This window comes from Lycorma delicatula, chromosome 4, assembly GCF_047948215.1.
Source record: "Lycorma delicatula isolate Av1 chromosome 4, ASM4794821v1, whole genome shotgun sequence".
Lineage (NCBI taxonomy): Eukaryota > Metazoa > Arthropoda > Insecta > Hemiptera > Fulgoridae > Lycorma > Lycorma delicatula.
In genome coordinates this window covers 35323617-35345124 of record NC_134458.1, presented here as the reverse complement: position 1 = coordinate 35345124, position 21508 = coordinate 35323617, and the positions used below count along the sequence as shown (strand labels likewise).

General features: G+C 25.5%; 1 protein-coding gene across 1 annotated transcript in view; it reads right to left on the bottom strand.

Annotated features, from left to right (window-relative positions):
• Positions 1-20368, bottom strand: part of Gat (sodium- and chloride-dependent GABA transporter) — a 99770-nt gene extending 79402 nt beyond the window's left edge. The window contains exon 1 of the mRNA XM_075362729.1: positions 20184-20368. The gene's annotated coding sequence lies outside the window, so the exon portion shown is untranslated. The remainder of the gene's footprint in view (positions 1-20183) is intronic.
• Between the last annotated feature and the right edge of the window lie 1140 nt (positions 20369-21508).

The window sequence follows — 21508 nt, the reverse complement described above, 5'->3', positions numbered from 1 at the left end:
TATATATGTATGTATGTATAAAACAGTAATTTTTGTCAACTTAAGGATATTTCAGTTCATAGATCAACATGACGAAATTTTAGTTTGGTTAGATTTTATTAAAATACAAATAAATAAGCTAATATAAAAATTAAGATCTGATAAAAGTAAAATAGATCGATTTATGAATAATTTTTTATAATTCAATAAATTCTTAAACAGAACGTGAATATAAGAATTGCCTTTTTATACACTAATATTAATTTCAAACGTATAATGAAAATGTTGTTTAAAATTATGAAAAGCGGAAGTTAACTATTTATCTTTTACATCCAGGACGAGATCGGTAACCGTGTCATAGACTGATTGGTTGAATAATGGAGGAAGGCATTTTGATTTGTGGATCATTCTCATTGGTAAGATAAATATGGAGGGGATTCCAAGGCTACTACAGAACGATATGCAGTGAAATAAATCATTATTTATATTTATTATTTTTTTTTAACAGCGTACGATCTTCCTTTTAATTGAACATCAGCTTTACGTATTTTTTATCTCCAATTACACTATAAACACCTAAGATATATGAACCGTATAAAAATTAATTAACGTTATAGATAAATCAGTGTGAATATAAAAAACAGAATTCTTCAGCCGATCGTATTTCTATACAATTTTTTTTTAACTTAATTTTAATCAGCAAAGAAAAATGTTATTTAAAACGCTTATTTCTCATTGCAACATTTTTAAAAACAATGAACTAGCAGTTAGTTTTTATAAACTACCTACTATGTCCTTAAAATATGATATTGTTATTTCTTCTAAGGTAACAATACATTTTGAATGTATAAATAAATAAATAAATTTTATAAATGTTCAGAGAAATAAATCATAACAACAATTTCAATGTTAAGCTTTAAAATTAAGCTACCCGAACAAAAAAAAAAATTTAAATACATCCTAAGAGTATTTGAAGTATACCTATCAAAAAAAATCCAAGCCACCTCAAAAATCCTACTAAACCTCCTGAAATAAAATACTCCAATCAACCAATTTTTACATTGAATTCATTATCAAATAATTTTCCTTATAAGAACAACGAACGGAAAAAATTTAAAACTTCATTACATAATTATAATCTGCTACATTACATGTCGATACATTTTTTACATACTACTAGAAAAATTATGTTTTTTATAGAGTTATAAGTTAACTGGTTTTTTTTTTTTAACTAAATGATTAATTCATCTTATAAGCTTGAAGCTTGCGAATGAGAATATAGAATGAAGATTTTGAAAAGTCCATGCCCGACCGGGACCGGGATTCTATCACTGGATCTTCCAGATGAAAGGCTGAGATTCTGACATTTCAACACAACAGCGATCAGCAATTCACATAACGTAAGAAAAAAATTTCATAATTTTCAATATTTTATTTTATTTCGTTACAATAATATAATTATAAACGCGAGGTTATACATTAGCACAATTTTTTTTAATATTTCCCGTTTCAATAAACAGGAGAATCGGATAACTTGAGTTGAACGAAGCGTAATATAAAACATAGATTTTGGAATTATATAGAAATGTTTAATATATTGATGATTTTTATGCATTATGACAGTAAAAAAATTGTAGAAGGAATGCCTTAAAGATAAAAAAGACAGGCTATATGTAATATCAGAAAAGAATAGAAAAATTAGGTAGTTTGATAAAGTTTCAAATGAAAACGTTTGTAAATAAAATACTAAGGGACTCAAGTTTTGTCGAGATAGAAATGAACGGAAATGTGTGTAGAGAAAACACTGTTGGATATAACAAAGATTATTTACAATATAAATTTTTATATTTATAATATTTTTTAATTTACTTTGCGACACGTAAATTACCTAATCGATAATGTAACATATAAAAAATAAAATATTAAAAGATTAGCGTGGAACAAAGAGGAATGAAGAAATACATCAAACCAGTCGAGAGACTAATGAAGATTTTTTTACTTCCTTTTTTCATTTAAATTAGAGATCTCAACTATTTTTCTGTACAACAATTAAATTTTCCTCTTTTATATAACACGGTTTAAAATATTCAGCCAGAATTTTTACGAAGAAAACTGAAATATATATTTATCAAAAGTTTTGTTTTGTCTTACTACATTGTACTTCATTCGGATGTAGAAAAAAGGCTCTTAATAACCGACTAACTTGTACGCATTTCTGATTAAAACCACTGGGGATTGCTGCATCAGAACATCTTCTTTAGATTGGTAAATCTTTATTTGAAAGCAAAGAGAAAGCAAAGGATATAAATTAAAAGACATCATAAAGAGAATGAGAATAAGAGAACGAGGGTTCTTTCCTATTATCTCGAATCCTTTCTCCTATGAATCTGAGCATTATAATAATTGTTAAAAAATCAACATATTCTGTAGTGTAGTTATACTTTTAAGTATGGGAATTTTATTTTTTTTTAAATATTCCATTTAAATTCTGTCTATAAATTATGAAAGCTTACATAACATATTACCCGAACCGTAATTTTGGTCTTTTTGGAAATACACTTATTTTTATTATAATAAATAAAAAGTTATAACTAAATAAACATTAATTATAATAGATTTGAGACTATTACAAGAAAATTACATAACTTCTTAAAAATTCTTAAAATAAATTTATTTATATATATAAATACAAACGTAAACTTAAACATAAAAAATTTATCGTTGTCATTTACAGCATAGAAAAAATAATGATTCAGAATCGAAAATCGTTTTAAAAAATTATCATTTTGATTAACTTAATTTCTTTTAAATACGCAAACGCTCAGAATTTTTACCTGGAATGTCTGAATTAGTGTTACCATTGCTAATATTAAAGTGGAGAGAAGCGTGTACCGCGACGGAACGTCGTAGGTAGCAAGAACCCAGTCGTCGATTCCACACTGAATATAAGCTGAGCTTTCTTAATTTTAACTATTAATACTTATTTTTAAAAAGTAAATTATTCGTGGAAAAAGGAAGTATATTTAAATTATAGCGTAAAATTATAATTTATTTATTTTATATATTAATTTAATTTAATATACATAATTAATTTTAAAAAATTTTTTAAGGATTATTTATTTTATTTTATTTTATATAATTAATTTTATTTACTAATATTTTGTTTTATCATTAGAAAATTATTTTACTTTTAGCCTATGTCCCTTATTATTTATCCTCGTATTATTTACGTTTTTGTAACAAATAAAAACTGAATTTTTACAATTAAATTTTTTTTCTTATTCACTTTATATAAATAAATCGGTAGTAAAATTTTAATTTTTCTTTAATATTTAGTACCGGTAACGTTTAGATTTTTTTTTTTAGAAATTTTGTAGTTATCTTAGCATTAAAATAAATCTTTAAGGTTGTTTTTTTTCAATATAAATTTATCGTTTTTATTGGCAAATTATTAAAATTGTGCTTTGGATCGGCAAGTTTATTTTATTATTAAAGGAAATTTTATTTATTATGTTTGATAAATATTCAATATTTGAAAAAAAATCTACAAAATACGAGTACATATTGAAGTTTATTCAATTATATTTTTAAAATATAAATTTTTAAGTTTATTTCTATAAACAATAATTTTTAAAAAATTTAAATCTATTTTCTCCATTATTAATTTATCCTCCTCGCACGTCCATCGTATTTGTTAGGTTTAAAAAATAAGTCTACGTTACAAGTATAAAGTGTTGAATAATGAATTTGTTTTTAAATCGACTAGTATTGGCATTTTTTTTCATTCAACGAATTCCTACTAAAATTTATACTGTTTGGATAACAGGAACTTTATCCCTTGTACAAGAAAATTTTTTTTTTCTTGTTAATTTACATTCTACCTGTTTGAAATTTATTTGTTATTATTATTATTATTATTTATTTTATGGGTATAATCTAATAAATTTCACTAGTCTAATTATATTTTTACGCTGTTTTGAGGAAAAAATCGTTCTTATAACTAATATGTAGGCATAATTTTTATATATTTAAAGTTTTTTTTTCTTAATTTTTTTAACAAAACTAAGTGCGGAAAGAAATAATATTTTCTGCAGTAATAAAATAAACAACAAGAACTAATAATTAAGTAAAATAGAATTGAAGAAGGCTTTAAACATTTGAAAAACAATTTTAAATTTAACTTTTTTGACGGTAAAGTAATTTTGAACTGGCTTTTAAGTAAAATCCAACAGAATAAGAGCCGCAATTATTATGTGATTTATCTATAAAACTAGAAGAAAAAAAAATAAGTGAAAGTCATAAAATTACATTATAAAATGTATTATTTTTCAAAATAGAAAAAATTAAGAAAATTTAAAGACGAAAGTTTTGTTACTTTAAGAAACTGATTTTATTTTATCAGATTTTCAATCCTAATTATCATTTACTTTTACCTAATACAGTTATATTCGTTAGATTTAATTCATTTAATATTTATTATAAAAATAACTATTTATCGGGCCGATAATTCATCTAGATGTATTTGATATCTCATAAAAGTTTTTTAAATATTTTTGTATCCAAATAGAAAATGACTTATTTATTTATCAAAATTAAAATAATTTAACCCACAAATAAATTCACAAATATAAAATCATATATTTTGTTAAATATAAAACAATATATTGATAGATAATTACAATACATTCTGTATTTTCACTTAAAAGTTGAATATATTGATAAATAATTCGATATATCGATATACATATCACCCTCAAATCTGTACCCTTTTCTTTTAATGTCACTCACTTGTCACAATCTAATTTGAACTACTTCAATAGGTCCCTCTTCAAGTAAGTTTCCTCTTCAGTACACCTTACGCTATGTTTTCCTCTCAAAGTAACCCCACAAAGAGCCACTGGTACCTTATACGTCTTTGAGCTTCGTCGTACTAATATATTTTGGTGCGTACTCCTTTATACCATCACTCTTCAATATTTATACATTATATTGCGCGAAATGCATGTAATACTCATTTCTTTGGTCGTATAGACTACAAGAATGCCAAAAAAATTATAAAGTAAAGAATATAATTAAACGTATTGAAAAAAGCTTTTAATAAAGAGTGCATTCAATTCACAAGATAGAACCTTGGAATAGAAAGCCTTAAGATTCTGTACTAAACTGTATTCGTCCAGCTCATTCAGAGCGCATAAGCAAACTGCTATTACAAGAGTGGAAGAAGGCAAAGTAAGAGTGATTCATACAAGGTTTCCAGTAGTCCTGCTATTTCGTAATCGCGCACAATTTGAAAAATTTAATAAAATTAATTAATTCAACCAATTAATTCGTTTTCCCATCTGCGTTTTATATATTTTTTAAACTTTTTAAAACACGGTTTTCCGAAAATCTAGAAGACCATTCTCCTTACTTAGTTCTCATATTATTTATAATTTTGAAAATAGAATTTAAGTTATTTTCTATGGATAGCGTTTTTATCGAAGTCTTCAACTTTTTCTCCGATGTAGTTTAGTTTTTTATCACGTCGTACACTGACCGGTCACAAATTTTCCGGTCTTTACATAAGTGGTTTTTCCAGTGATGTTGGCTATTTACGTCGTTAAATTTGATTGTATTTTACTTTTTGTATTCTTTTATAATCTTGCACTTTTCTGTAGTACGTAATGGTATTTTATGGGGTCTTTTTTTCGAAGTCATTTTTTAAACATTTTCGTAAGTCAGGGAAAATAGAAGATATAGCAAAATATACACCGGTTCTATAAAACGTAATATGACATATCGCTATTCAGTTGTCTAAAACATCGACTGAAAACGAAACTTCATATGAGAATAAAGTATAGGTGGCAAATCGTTCTGGAATGTGAACAGACCTGCTAAATAGAGTTTACGACAAACATACACTCTTTTTTATTATTGTACGGTTTCTATAGATTAATTTATAGTAAGACCGATCCATAATAAAAAGCACAATAAAATGAGATGGTTTTTTTTTAGGTTTTTAAGTGGAAATGAAGAAAAGGTTTGGTATTACAAAGAATTACATTATTTGTGAGTCGTTACAGGAAAAGATTAAAATTTGGTAGATTGAGAGTTAGAAATTACAAATTGAATTAAATTTAAAGAAGGATGAAGTAGAAAGAATTTTATGGCTGAGTTTTGTAAAAAAGGGAAAAAGAAGTCAAAAAATTAAGGTTAAGCCAAATTAATAATAGAAAGAAATGTGAACGATAAAATTTGTAACATGAGGTATTTGTAACATCCATTATTAGATCTGGTAATTCGGAATGTATAATATAACAAATTTGTTGACTCGATTGAACCATAATAGGAAGGAATGAATAAGAACAACTAAAAACCAATTAAACAGATAATGCCAAAATAATAATCTTAACTGTTTCCTGAATTTTATGAAGTTAAACTTTAGAATAAATTTACAATCGACCAAAATCTATTTAAATAATTGATCTACCCAACAAAAAAGATCTGAATTAAATTTGAAACGTATTCTTCAATATAATAAAATATAAAACAGTATAAAATTTCAAGTTAATACTCAAATATTCTACGGTTAAACAACTTTTCTATTACATAGACTCGACGTTTTTTCTATTATGTTTTCTTCCATTACTTTTTTATATAGTATTGGCTCATATACAAGAAAACCTTTTTTTTTAGTAGAGAAATCTGTAAAACCGTATTCAACTCATAGGCATACCCTTCTATTTTATTACCAACCTTACCCCTGTACATGTATAAAAACTGGATAAAAACAGTGATCCTAAGAGTATATTGACTAGCACGTCTCTAAGATTTTGCTCTTCATGTTATAGAAAAAAAATATATTAAAAAATTTAACCTAAAATTCTACTTACGAGTACAATGAAATAAAATCGACCAACAGGGAAGATTTTAGTATTAAAATGGTTAAAAACTTTTTACAGTAGATATGTCGGATTGAAAAAAAAGAAATATCAGTAATTGTTAACTCAGAATTGCGTAACCAAATAAAATTTTAAAATGCATTTTAATGGTTGAATTAAAACAAATTGATTACTCTTTTAATAAATCCGAATTATAATTACAGAATTACCAGTGAAAGCAAACACAAAAAAAGCATTCAAAATATATTTTTAAAAATGTGTACATTAATATGATTAAAAGTTGCAAAAATAATTTTAAAATTTTAATTTTTTAACAAATTCAAAAAACTGGATTTGCATGTATATTTTTTATGTATTATCAAGCAACACGAGACATATTATAAAAAATATAACACTTTTATTTGTAAACGAAGTTATTACAAGTGACCTAATAATAAATCTAAGAAAAAAAATACATGGTTTACATTTTTCCGTGTAACGAAAATTTGTATAGAAAATTTCCCTAGTGGAAGTTATTTTCCATGAAAGGAAAATTTACATTTACAGCGGTATGGAAAATTTCCTTAATGAAAGATATTTTCCATGAAAGGAGAATTTACATTTACAGCGATTGTATCTCAGCCTTTCATTCGGAGGTCCTGGGTTTGAATCCCGGTCAGACATGGCAATTTTCATTCGTTAAAAATTTCCATTCTCATAGGGTAAAATGACCAGAGCAGTCAATGCCTGTCATGTCAAAGAGAAAATTAGTATTGGACTGTATACCAGTAGCCAGATATATATATATATATATATATATATATATATAGAAGACATGCTAATAATTAGAGTATTTCCAATTAGAGTAATAATTATTTTATTTCGAATTTTCAAGTTGTTCTTTTTGTTTTTAATAAAAAAAGTTGATTTTTTTTTGGTTTTTCATTGATTTTATTACACAATTTTTTTTTCAAAATACTCTCTACAAGTTTTTAGTTGGAAAATTTAAGGTAAAAAAATTATACGTTTACTTGTATTCCAAGGATCCTTAACTTACGTTCAGTAGTATCCACTCGACATTCTTATTTTTTCAAAACCCAGGTTTCTTGCCTAATATATTTCTTACAAAAAAAAATTATATGGGCGGAGTTTTTCTTTATATAGGCACCAACATTTTATATTTAAGAAGCATTTATTAAAGAGAAATAACATTTTATTTTTATCTTTAAATTACGATTTTTTGAAATCATTACCAAATTATTGGTCATTACAAATTGGTGATTTCAAAAAACTTTAGTTACATAATTTTTAGGCTCTTATTGAAAGAATAGTAGACATTTTAAACGAATTTGATATTTTACATAATAAGAAAGTTATAGCGATATTTTGTCTTTTCGAAAAAGCCCCTCCATTTCCACCCCCACGGTCCAATTTTGACCGTTAACAAACTCGACCGAGATTTTGGGACGAATTATTTTTAAGGAACAATTTGAAAGTGATTGGCGCAAAATTACGGCAGTCACTTATAGAAAAAAAATATATATATATATATAAATGTACATATAAACTTTTGAGCTGATGGCGGTTTTCGGCTTGGGCTTTATGAAGTGCGAAGATATGTCAAATTTTTTTGGAAATCGAATCATGGTATCCATTAGAATAGGTAGATTTCTTATGAAATCTACCTATTCTAATAAGCGAAGTTAATAAATAATCTATTAAATAGAGAAAATAAAATCCATTATATAGATCAGTTTGGATAAAGTATCATACTTTATCCCACAGTTAACAAAAAAGAACTGTTCCAGAATTTCTCTGTAAGGATCAAATTAAACCGTAGAAAATCATTCATTAAAAAGGCATTAAAACTTACAAAATGAATTAACAAAAAAATAATAATTATATATAATAGCTACGTAACTACGTAAAGGTAATAATTAAATAAAATGAATAGGTAACATAACAACTGTAAAAGCTTTAATTTAAAATTACTCGAATACATTTTAAAACAGTATGCAGAAGATTCAAGTTTATCTAAAAACTCAACGACTGAGTAATATTTTTTCTGTAAAAGGAGATCTTTTAATTTATTTTAAATGGATTGATTTGAAAATCTTTTATGTCGTTTGATAATTTATTAGAAATTGAAAATTAAACATAATAATTCCTTTTCTTGTATGTTGAAACATGTTGCGTAACACAAAGATAATTGTTATCTGCTTTGATATAAATGTATATTATTGTTTCAGGATAAATATTTTTTTAAACTACACACATCACTTTTTTTAAAAACATAAACTCATTTATCAGCACTGAAAAAAATTATTTAACAACTCATTGTTGTTTCCTAAAAACATGTTTTAGTTCCATCATGATATAATAATTTAATAACGATAAACGGCTTAGCGAATAATTAGGACGCGTCACAGATAACAATCGGTTTGATTTTATTTTAAACGAAACCAATTTCATTATTCCATAAAAATTTATCTAACAACGTTTTCCAAACATTTTGTACAATGGAAAACTAATTAAATACTATTACAAAAAGGGATATTAACAACGCAACGCAGTAAGCGATTGTACAACGCCTGTCTGACGGATTTATTCATATTTAAATCTATTTTAATTAAAATTTATTTTTGTTAATGAATAGTTTTTTGAATATTGATATACTAGAATTTGTTAATCTATTAAGTAATTATTTCTGATATAAATACAATGATGGTATGATCTACGAAATCAATAATGACTGATTTGATATGTTGAAGAAGATAAACGTTTATAAATATTAAAAAACACAATAGTAAAAGACTGTAAAATATTCACAATATGCTTTTTTTATATTTTTAAGTGAGGTTCTAGATTTTTTGTGGTTTATTTTACTCAAAGATAAAATTTCAACTCTATCTTTATAGTCGTCGGTATTAGTTAGCAGCTCCTTTGATTACATAATTATTGAGTTTATTTTCACTTGTAAAAAGTGTGAAATAAAATCGAATGTTTTATGGAAGCACGTAATAAATAAAAAATTTTAAAAAAACACCGTGATGTTAGTCACTCCGAGTCAACGACTAACAGAGATGAAGTCAAGTACGACGAATTTGGAAATTTCGTTTTTGTTGTTTTGGACATTTACTTTCATATTTGTTCAGCTTTCGACATACTGGACCTTTTCTGATTCCTCGCATTCTCAGCCACTGATTTTATTTAATTTTTCTGGTGGTAATAATATTTTTCTCTGAATTTCGAAGCAAGCTCAACGCGGGGTTGCGTCGAGCTTCAGCAATATTCTCATTATCGCCGCGCTCCTCCTCGCTTCTCAAGCATCTGACTCAGCTGATTAACCCTACGGTTAGGGTCTAAAATCTGCTCTTTATCCAATTGTACATAATTCATTGACATAGCTTTTATAGTTTCTGTAAATTAAGCGTTTCAAATTTTGTAATTTTTGACTCCTTACGCACCCCTTCACCACTAAAACTCGTGGAAAAAGACGTAGTCCTATGTTAAAAAAAGAAGAAATTTGTGTGTATTGTTTAAAATGAAAAAAAATTGAGTTATTTGGAGTAATTGTTTTCAACAACGATTCATAATTTGTTTTATATATATATATATATATACTCATACAAATGTAAAGACATTTTATGCATATAAATATATACCGAGTGATTCAGGAGGGAAGGGAAATAATTTGGGAACTGATTCCAGAGCTTGAAATAAGGAAAAAAATGCATACAAACATAGGTCCGAAAACGCTTTGTTATAAAGTTACGGCTAGCGAAAAGTTTCTCCCGGATTTCAGTTCCCCCGGTGGAATGAGGTCAAACTGAAATTTTTAAGGCTTTATATAAGAGTAATACTTGATAGTTTCTTATGCTTTTTGACCTGAAAAATCGAATAAAACAGGTTCCAGAACTGTATATTCTATAGTTTTCATGATATCCAACGTAAAACAATGATTTGGTAATGAAAAATACGTTTTTTTAGGTTTAGTAATAGTATTAGTAGTAACTTTGTTAAATGAATAATAAATACGTAAATTTTATATCAAAACTGGTAGAGAATTTAATTCTGAGAAAATTTATTTAAAAGAAAAACAAAAATAAATCAAATTTTATTATTAAAAACAATTAACTTATTTAATGGACTCGTAAAAACTAAAAACAGCTTATTTTAGTAATTTAGACTTTCGAAAAATTAAAATGCTTTTAATTTACTTTAAAAAAGTTATTCATTGTGGTTTATACTGTATTAATTTACAATAACTGTTCGAAAATTTCACGATTGACATCGATGCACTTTTCAACTGTTTCCTTACATTTCTGTCATCAACCTAATGACACGTTCGCGTTCCTTGATGAGGTCAGCAGAATTAAGAATGCGAGCTATCAGTTCATCACGTGTGTCTACGTTTTGCTTATATCCTTCCATTTTATCTATCCCTATAAAGAATAATGTAAGGGAATAAGGTCCGTTGATCTAGGTGGCCAATTTACCGGCTCTCTACGTCCAATCCATTTACCGGTACATTTTTTATCTAAAAATTCTCTTACTTCATTCGTGAAATGTGCAAGCGCTCCATCAAGTTTAGCACATTTCAAAAAATATATTATTACTTACAGCATGTGAGTTTTCTTCAGACCATCAATGGGTATTCCGTGTGTGTTTATGCCGTTACAGGTAAAAGTAGCTTCGTTCGAAAATAGTAGGAACGGATGAAAATGGTAATTATTGTTAACCTGTTGTCAAAACTGCAATCGTTCTTTCAGTTTATGGGAATTGAAAGTTTCTTATGAAACTGAAGTTGATAACTTGCAACAAAAATTTCCTACCGGTTATACGTCGGTTAAATTTAGTACAACAAAAGATTTTATTCGAATATAAGAAAATTTGTCGATCTCCATATCGCAATGGTAGCGTCTCACCCGTTCATACGGGTTGTCCCAGGTCCTGGCATATATGGGTTGTCCTGGTCAGGCATGATATTTTTTATACACTACAAAATTCCATTTTCATATTACCACGTACAAGCGACAAAGTTTGTGTGGTGAATTAATTCATCAAGCAAAAAAAAGAATTGTAAGGTGAAATCGAATTTATGTCAAAATTATATATTTGAAGCTATACAATTTAATGCGACGCTAACACTACAATAAATTTAATTGCTGCTACATCTCAGTTAAACGTCATCACATAACATCCTGAAAAGGAACGAACCTGTGTCAAATGAATTATAAACAAAATATCGATTCAAAATGAACCTGATACTCGTAAATTATTTCATACTTTTATGAAACACGTTTTTATTGCGTTTTACAATTGAAACACTTAAATGTATATGTTTTTAGATGTTTTGTATTCAGCTTAGAATAGTTTCATTCGGTAAACGAATATTTGATAGCCTAATAATCCTTTGTTTTTCATTTTTCGTGAACATTTTTCCTGTAGGTATAAGTAAAGCAATCTTTTTCAATTGTAAAATCCCAATTAACGTATCACTGTTTCCATTTTATGCGAGTTACCTCGCTAACGATAAGATTTTCTAGTTCGCATTAATTTTATTTTCTTTATTTGTGCTTATTATTCTTTCCTTACGCTTATTTTTATAAGCATAATAATTCTGTAATTTTAAGTTTAAAATTTACATTCATTACAAAATGCTGAAAAAACTACGGATCGATTTGAATAATTTTACTGCTTTAATCGAAGTAAATAAACACTACATCTGCCAAGAAAATACATTTTCCTTTAATGAATATTATCTTTTTGATGCAAAAAGGAGAAAAATATAAACATAGATGATTTATTTACTATCCACTTTTAGTAAAATGTTTCAACTCTAGAAAAACATCTTCCCTAGGTAAACTGAAATCTCTTCCCTTAACCTGTACACACACATAAGTAAAATCATTTGAACAGCAGTTATAAATACATTTAACGGGTATTTTATAGTCACTTTAATGAATTATTTATTTAATTCAATTATTTCACGGTATTCATTATAGGTATTTTTCCAAAATTTGCAAAAAAAAATTGCTTAAATATCTCCTAAAACCATTTCCGATTTAAGTGATGGCCTAACTCGTTAATATGGATTGACTATTAGCTGCTATTTTTTGTAATTCTTTATTTTTTTTCAAAATCGTATTACATTTTATCCTATTCGAGATTGTAAAGTAAGAATAATATTTTATTTAGGCTTTGTAGCGGATCTGTTTAATACAATCTGAGAATGAAGATAAATTAACGGTTTGAATAATCAGAATCAGATTGTATTCACATGTGTTAGTTTATCAACATTTTTATTAAAGTATTTTACGTAAAATAATAATTCTATTAAGAAAAATAGGTTAAAAAAAAGAAGAAAATCGAAAAAGAAAAAAAAATCGGTCGAAAAGTTAATAAGTTACCCCAGTGTCTCCTTTACGAGTGTATTTCATAGAAATATGCTTGATTAATCAGGAAAGGAATGGTTAAAACCCACGCTTCCTAAATATCCGACAAGAACAGTTTATTGTATTTCACAAGATGCTTATATTATATAGTATATCCATTTTGTGAATTAAATTACTTCATAGTTTTAAGCGTTTCAAATTGAACGTTACTTAAAGATTGTATGTATCCATGTAAGTTCCTAAAATTTAGTTTAAAATATGTATCTTAATATCTTAAGCCTACTGTTTATTATAATGTAATTTTTATGCGGTTTTAATGTGAATTTAATATCTTTAATAGTTCACTGGAGCCATTTTTTTGCACTGATGTAAAAAAGTGGCTGATTAAACTGGTTAATTTCAGGGTTTTACTACTATCAACATGTAAAGCTAACACTTGATTATGTTGATATCGTAGCGTTTTGGCTGATATTTTGATTATTTCTCTGTTTTTTTCTTTATCATTTGTCTTAAATACACCGTACAAAAATTAACAATTTTATTAAATTTTATGCGCTGTATCAACAAAATTAACTGTTAATTACGGTACTAAAAAAACGAAATTTTTTTAAAGTTTTAAAAGTAATTATAAAATAAAATTATAGTAAAAGAATTAAATTTATGATCGAGGATTACCGGCGACAGTCATAGGAAACCAATATTCGTATCCTTATTTCTTTATGAGAAACATATATTTTAATTATTTGGAGTTTATATTAATTTCAACCTAAATATAATTCGTATTATACTCAATGCTTCAAGCACTATCGTTATCATTTAACTAATGCAATCTCTGGGGAATATTTTTTATTATACACTGCGGCAGCCAAATTTTGTTTTCATATATCTTTCTTTCTTCTCAAAATCTTCTACCTCCTAAATTCTATACAAAATTTAATAGCCTAAAAAAAAATTTTTTTAAGATAAAATTAAGTTAATGAGATCTTGAAGTAATAATCTACAAAAAGTTTCCGGCATTATTTTATAGAAAAATCTAGTCAATAAGCAACGAGATTAAAGTTAAAAAGTTATCATTAAATACGTCAAACTAATTAATAAAAAATCTATTCTATTCGCATTAGAATTGAGTGTAATTTTACAATTCTCTTTTTAATTTCTTATTTATTAATTATTACTTTATTTATTTTGTAAAAAGAATTAATACTTCAATCAGCGTGTAATATAATTTGAACAAAATGTTCATAAATAATATTCACAGACTTGTAATAAATTTCGTTCCATATGCGATGCATATTTCAGCGATTTTATGACTAAATTTTATGTTTAAATTGTACTTTAATAAAATTTATTTGTAAAAAGAATATTGTTATGATTTTATTAACTTAAAGATCGTCCTATTACTATCCTTTCTATTTACCGTCAAAATAACTTTTTCCCTACCAAATTTTAATTTTGATTATTCAATTATACAAGTTTATTACATACAATTAACTGATAAACATATATCAAACATATAAATAAATTTAAAAAATATATACATATAAGTTATTTATATTAATCTGTTATTTACTGACAGAATAAGATGGTAAACCATTCCAAGTTAAAAACTATTTAAATTTAATAACCTTTTATTTAAATCTAATACAACTGTACATAAACCTTCGACAAATAGACAATTTTAATGTAATTTTAGTTTTCTATTGATCTAAACATTTTCTGTATTGAATACTGCACAGTAAAAAAGATGAACAATAGAAAAACAGTCTAAATGTAAATTTATCTATCAGAAGATACGTTTATGAAACTATTTATTTAAGAATCATAAATACATAATTTGATCAAATTGCCACAAATTGTTTTTTTGTTCAGCTTTTAACGTTCTGCTTGAAAAAATGCTTTAGTTCAATATTAAAGTGTACTTGAAGTACCAGTTTGTTATTAAACAATAAAATCAAGACACCCGATTGCACAATACAATCATTTCATTGACAAATAATTTACAAACAATTATTGTACAACTTTTATATTGGAATATGTTTAGGATGTAACTCTCAATGTTTTATACTTTTTTTTTATTTTTAGAAAATTAATATACAAATTACTTTTTTAATACAAATAAACTACTCTATAATATGTAGAATTATATCAGCGGTATGGCAACTAAAAGAATCACCTAAGCTTAATAAAAATACAAATATTGGTTAATAAGTTCTGTATATAAGTGTATTTAACAGAATTTTTCCATAATTTTCAAATATGACAGAAAATTTAAACTTGGCAACTAATTATTCCCGTGTTATATAATTAATTTATACTATTATATAAATACTAATCTCCCCGGCAAATCTCCCCTAAGTGGAGATTTGCCGGTTGAAGCACAAACTTTAATGAATTGAATTAATGAACTGTGAGTCTCCATCACCGTGTGAGCCTGGATTGAACTGAATGATTCGAATCAATCGGATGAATAATATTACAAAAATAATCAAATTAAATTTATGTTAAATAAAATTAATATCTGTACTATTATATAAAACAGAAGAGTTTTTATTTGTTCGGGATAAACAAAAAACTAATCGATCAATCGCAACCAAATTTTTACCCATGATTCTTGGCATAACTGAGTAGGTTTTTAGATATATTTTATCTCGAAAAACCAACCGATCGATTGCTTTCAAATTTTCATGACACATTCGTATTATATCATGGAAATTTCAGTTACGAGTAGTTTCAATATATAATTTTTTTATTTATTTATTCATTACTAAGAACAAAAATAAAAATTATCAAATAAAGCTGTTTATATATTTCTATACCCTAGAAGAAAGTTAAGTAAGTTATGTCGTTTGTTTTTTAAAAAAAAGGATTGAGGTATATGGAACAAAAATTAATTTCAGACTACTTAAAAAACTTATCGAATAGTAAAAAAAAAAAAACTATCTGGCAAAAAATTAAGAAAGATTACTGAAGAAATATATTTTTATGTTTATACTAACTAGAAAGTTGTTAAATATTTATCCTGTTTTATTTTTGTCAATAAAAATTTTATAGGAGTAAATAATGAAATATTTGTAAACTTTGCTTATTCTTTAATGAAATAAATTTTTTATTTAAAAAGCCATTAACACATTCTTCAACCATTCGCTTCATCACGAATTTGTTTGTTACATTTATTGTTTTCAGCAATAAATAATTCAATTCCCCACTATTAAATGAAGTAAATTTTTATAAGTGGGATTTTTTACACGTACAGAAAAACTTATTCAGTAACAATACATATTGCATAAAAAATTAATGGAGTTAAAAGTAATAATTTTTTATGTAACTTATTTCAATTTTTTTTTTGAAATCAAATTACAATTATTTATTGTTTTATCAACAAATATTTATCTTAGTTATGATTTAAAATTTTCAGGCAAGACCTTTTATATTAGTTAATCTTAGCAACCAATAGATTATATTAAAATATAATTTTTTTAGATCTGTTTTCTATATCATAAAATGTATTAAATGAGCTAGAATGTATATATATATATATTTATATATATATATATATATATGTATATTTGTGTGTGTGTGTTAATTTACTCGTATTTTTACATGGCGCTATAGCAGGATCTTCAGTTATATTTTTAAATACAATTTTTAAAATCGCGTTTCGACGCGTAAGTCATCGTTATTTAAAATTTATAAAAAAATGTGTAGATTTATTAATGAAATAATTTTATTTATGCAAATTAGTTAATTCAGATTCTAATTATTAAAATTTATTATATTAATATTTAAATATGAGTTTGAATAATCTATCGTTATCAAACTGGATTATTTTATTTATTAATTCTTTTTATGAATTTTACTTTTTAATAAAAAAGTATCTTTCTCAACTATAGACGATTTTCCCCTTACTTATATACTGTACTATTATCATAGAGGGTTTAATTTCATTTCCTTTACTAGCTATTTAATTATTAAATAATTAGCGGTTTGGATAAATTTGGTTTATCATTTTCCCAAACTTTGCTATGATGTAAACCTTTTTCTAAAATTAATTGTTTGTTTATAGCGTTGTGGTGTGCATATGTGTGTGTACGCGCTCACGTTTGTTTTTATAAATTAATTTTGTTATAAGATTTTTTCAAGTTTTATGGATTTTTTAGTCCCTTAAACCTAAATCTTAAAATGTTTATTTGCAATTGTGTGGAATTTTTATGCAAAATGGATTTTTTATTATTGTATTATTTTTATAATCATAACAACAATAGTTATCTTTTTTGTTATAACAAAGATTTAGTTATAATAGTAATTTTATATACAATTATACAGTGTATATAATCGTATATTTGTTTATTAATAGATCATTGGTTTCCAGACCGATGGAATTATACTTTGGAGCACTTGATTCAGATGGTGATTTGAAGAGAAAGGTAAAGCGACAGTAAAGCTATTAGGAATTCGAATATGTTGGCAAATTTAATAGAAATAAATCAAAACTAAATCTAAAATAAACCTAACCGTTTATATTCCATCAATAAAAACTATTGGTTTTTTTTCAAAAAAAAATGTACGTGTTCCGGAAACACGTATAAAAAAATATTTTTTTAATATTTTTTTTAAACTTATATAAAACTTATCAGATCCGTCATAATTCTTGTACTTACATGGTACTGTCGGGAATTTTTTTTTTTTTTAAAGTAATGAAATACCTAGTGAAAAGTTTATTTAGCATATCTGAATACATTTATAGAGAGCGTTAATTTAATGTTTTCTCTAAAAGGAGATATGAGTTTCGAAACATTTGAGGATCATTTGGTCGGTCGGTTCTTTCTATTATCTTTTTAATTTTCCGCTTACGTTCTATTCTTTAGTACCGTTACATAAAAGTAAAATCACAGATCATTTGTTGACGACGTAAAAAAATAAAAATACGTCCATAACGTACTTTAACAATATTTGGATAAAATTAAAATGATTCGTAAACTATTTAGGGGAAAATATGATAACAGTTTGCGTAATTTTTTTCATATTAGAAGTTATTAAATAATGATTTCTTTGTAAATATCATTAATAAAACTATAAATTTTCATGTTAAATTCTTTTTTGCTTTGCATGTAATTATAATCAATAATTAATGCTAATGACTGGCCGTATGAAACGGGTATGTATACGTTAGAATAAAAATAATGAACACCGATACCTCGCAGCATATATGCGGTTTCCCGTATTTATTCGCGGATGAACTTCGTTTAAATTATAATTAATTTTATTTTTTTCTTTAATGGAGTCGTTTAGTTAGAAATATCGGATTTTTAAATAAATATCTTCGATTACCAGTTAAATTCACTATCTGGTAAAAATTATATAATCGACGTCGAACTCACTAAAATATTAAAACTAACAATTTTAAATAAATTTAAATATTTTATAAAACAGATTTATTTTTATTTTAATTTTGAAGAGATAATTTAAAGTATGAATTCGATGAATATGTAATGCGTTCAGATCATTTACCCGATTATATTACCAGAAAAATATGTAGTAGTGTATTTAAGAATAACAAATTTTTAAATAAACTTTTCGATTAAGGAGACAAGCATCTGATTAAAGTAGATGTATCCATGAAACTAAAAAGTAAGTAGTCATATCAGAACTTATAATTAACACTAAAATCATTATGAATTGGGAAACAATAAGGTCTTAAACGTTTACTACTAAAAGCGGATATCTAAACCTGCTTAAATGATTTTTTAGTAAAATATTTTAAAACGTACATAGTAAAATAATTTTAAAAATACATATCTCGCAGCATATATGCTGCGAGGTATTGATGTTCTTTATTTTTATCCTAACATATATATATATCCGTTTCATACGGTCAATTATTAGCATTAATTCATGAATCAAATAGAATCAAAATAAAATTAAATTTTAATAACTAAAAATTCAACGTTAAATAAAAGATATAAACAACGAAATATTGAAAAGACACTGTATAAAAAATAAATTATTAAAACATTATTTTCTACGTCATTCTATATTAATCATTATATTTCTCAGAGTTATCCAAATTTTCTTGAATTTAATAAAGATCTCGTTTTTCGTAATAATAATAATATGCAATATGCATTGATGGTGCGAGAACGCAGTTTTATTAATTTCAGATGACCGCAATTTATATTTTTAAAATAAATACTTAAGGTTTAAAAAATATTAAATTATTGAAAAAAATTAATAAATAAATGTTAATTATTTTCAGTATTAAATACATTCAAATAAATACGTAATATTAAAAAAAATATTCATTATATAAATTTGATGAAACTCCGTGAAAATCAGAAATAAATATCTATTTTTACATAAAATCATTTTTCTATTTAATTAATTAAATTTGAATACACAATTCTGTTAAAATAAGATTATGTAATCAGAAAATATGTATTATTTTACCTAAATAATCGTGTGTGATTCATAGTTAATTTTTTTTATCGTTTCATGCGGCATTGTTGTCACGCGACGATGTAAATTTTTATAAAATATTCATAGAATACTATTTTAAGTAATTCTCATTTTTATACACAATGAATATAAAAATTTTCCTTGATAAACGATATGTTCTTTTAAAATAACGGTTTTTGAAAATTTTTATTTTATTCCATATTTATTTTAGGATATTTTGGTTGAAATCAATTTGAATTTTGCCGGGAAAATTATTTATGTTTCCTACCTTCGGAATACATATATTCAACAAGTTTACAAAAGATTATTAGAAAAAAAAGAATAATTTGCTCATATTTTTGTTGAGAGTGTAATTCGTTCACGATTTTATAATATTTATTCTTTTTTTTTATTCATAAGTTTTGAATTTTATTACAATAAAATTATATTTCCTTATATATATATATATATATTTTTAAATAATAAAAAATATAGAAAATTTATACTTTTTTACCTTTTCAAGATCGCACTATGTCCATAATCTGTTTGATGTTACGATAAGATACGATTTAATAACATAAACACAATAGGTATCAACAAGTGTGACTCGTTCTCAGTCCTTCATAACATGACACTGTCACAATATCCAAAGCCCAATGCTACAGCAACAACACCACAACGAACATGTAAGCGCAGGTCCACGTCCCGGCGTGAAGTGGATCTCCCCCGCCCCACTTACGCATCATATTCTTCTTCCATGTCTCCTAATTGTTATAGGAACCACTGCTACCAACTTTACGCACCACTAATCATACCGAAATCGTTCAATAAATATACAAGCATATATTAAATATTATGTAAAATTCACAGCCTGTTTTGTTAAATAATTATTGAATATTGTTAATTACAATATAAAACCTTAAATTAATAGGTTTTAAAAATTAATTATTAATCTACGCACGCGTTACACGCACATTTTCACGAATACACATAAACACAAAATATAGGTATTTGAATGTACTACAATACGCACGCGCCAGGTGTCTGTCTTGCTCACTCTCTCTCTCTCTCTCTCTCTCTCTCTCTCTCTCTCTCTCTCTCTCTCTCTCTCTGTGTGTGTGTGTGTGTGTGTGTGTGTGTGTGTGTGTGTGTGTGTTCAACCTTACATGTGTATATTAATATTGTTGACCAATTGACCTATAATCGGTAGTTGAATGATCCAAGTATCATTCTTCTGTAGAAGTTAAGTAACAATAATATTTTAATTAATAAAAACAATTAAACATTAACCAAAAAAAGGAGAAAACGCCATAATTTAAAAACACATTTTTTCAGTTAAATATTATTATAGTCTATGGTTATTTTTAAATCGAAAGGTGTGAATACTTTCTAAAAATGTTCTTTCACATTTGACTACTTTAAAAAAAATATGTCATATCAAATAATGTAATCGTTTGGAGATTCTATTTTCTCAAACATAACTGGATTAAAATGGGTTCATAATCAATAGATATAATAACAGCGGGGAATTATTAAAAAAAAAACTGGCAATGATATTGCTGATTTTTTTCTGGTATAAATAGCTTTAACGATTTTAACCTCTTCCACCAGTAACAAGGTGAAAATTATTTTTTAATGATAAAATTCAAATTTTAATTGTAATAATGCCAATAAAATACTTTACAGACTTTTTTTTAATTTACTAATCAATAATGTTAATAATTCACAGCTCAATTAAAATATTACGGGCTATTTGAAAAAATATTATTAATTTTTCACTTTTATTTTTAAGTGTACCCTTAATTTTGTGCTAAGCCTCTCTGACAACGCATCATTTAA